Below are 1,331 nucleotides of genomic sequence, written 5' to 3' on the forward strand. Positions count from 1 at the left end.
CATTCTTCTTCAATGAATCAATCAAAAATAACACTAACAGCAAAAACAGTAAAAATAACAGACAGCTGTTACACCAGTTAACAGTCAAAACACACAAAACATTTTTCTACATATATATATCAACAAATTCACAGTTTGAATCCACCTAGCACAACAAAGAACGAAAAACTCCTCACAATGTGACTGTCTGCAGCCAGTGGACCGACATGCTGAAAAATAAAAGACACATTTAGCGCCGTGACCGAGTGGTCAGCCACCGGCCCAGCTCCCACTCATAGGGTCACATTTTCCCAGCCCAACCACGAGAAAACTTTACAAATTATATTTGTAAATGTTAAATATTCTTACAGTACTTCGTTAATTGTTGAACTAGAAAAATATGACCCTAAGTAAAGGAGTCTCGCATCTCGCACCTACCTCCTGCAGCGCTCCTCAGAATTCTGGTGGGGGAAGCCGCGAGAGTGCTTGACGGACTCGTTGCATGCAGTCAACTCATCACACCACTAGGTGGCTCCAAATGCATTGACCAAAAATCTCATAAACACATACAACCATCACTACAATCATTTTGATCAAAACTCACACAAAGACACACACAAGCTTTTTTCTCTATTACATTAAGGTTATTTAGGCAATAGTGAAGTTCTGGTGATGCTCTCTGATCGTCCTGGAAACAGATTTTAAACTGCAAACAGAGTGTCTGGTTTAAACAGTTGTACAGAAAAATGAGGAGTTGTCTTATCTTATTATAAGTAAGGCTTTGGGTACAAGATTTCAGTGTTCATGTTTGTAGTTTTCACTGTTAAGAAAATCAAACTTTTTCTTTCTTGTATTTTATGTTGTCGTGAAATCTGGCATAAGGTGGTGAGATCTTTCCAGGTACACGCAGAAAACGGAGCAAAGGCCTGAGAAATAACAGTAATCTTGCATATTGATTAATGATGATTAAAAGATGAATAAAAATACATACATATGTAATAATTGGAATGGTCTGTAATGTCTGTAATGTATAATTGAAATATATATTCTGTATTCTTGATCTGTAGTAACAGTAACAACTTGATTGTTGTATGTTGATTATTGATGATTAGAAATGGTAACAGCGTGAGTTACAGAATAGATAAGTGATGGATAATCATACTGAGAGTTATAAGTTGATAAAATGACAAATTGATTATGGTTTATAATAAATTACAGAAAGGAGATGACTGAAGATTTGAGATCGTGAGAAATGAAGCAGACTGTGTCGCAATTAGTACACTGAGCTAGGCGGGGGTGCTGGGAAGGCTCAAAAAAGGGAAGTAAGTTACGAGAAATGGCATCAATGGCCA

At 36.9% G+C, this 1,331-nt stretch overlaps 1 long non-coding RNA gene across 1 annotated transcript in view; it reads right to left on the reverse strand.

Moving 5' to 3' along the window:
* Window positions 1–673, reverse strand: part of LOC107835301 (uncharacterized) — a 2,514-nt gene extending 1,841 nt beyond the window's left edge. Inside the window, exon 1 of the long non-coding RNA XR_001661113.1 lies at window positions 584–673. This is a non-coding gene — a long non-coding RNA (uncharacterized LOC107835301). The remainder of the gene's footprint in view (window positions 1–583) is intronic.
* Window positions 674–1,331: the final 658 nt, after the last annotated feature.

Source organism: Poecilia formosa, unplaced genomic scaffold (assembly GCF_000485575.1).
Source record: "Poecilia formosa unplaced genomic scaffold, Poecilia_formosa-5.1.2 Scaffold1501, whole genome shotgun sequence".
NCBI classification, from domain to species: Eukaryota; Metazoa; Chordata; class Actinopteri; order Cyprinodontiformes; family Poeciliidae; genus Poecilia; species Poecilia formosa.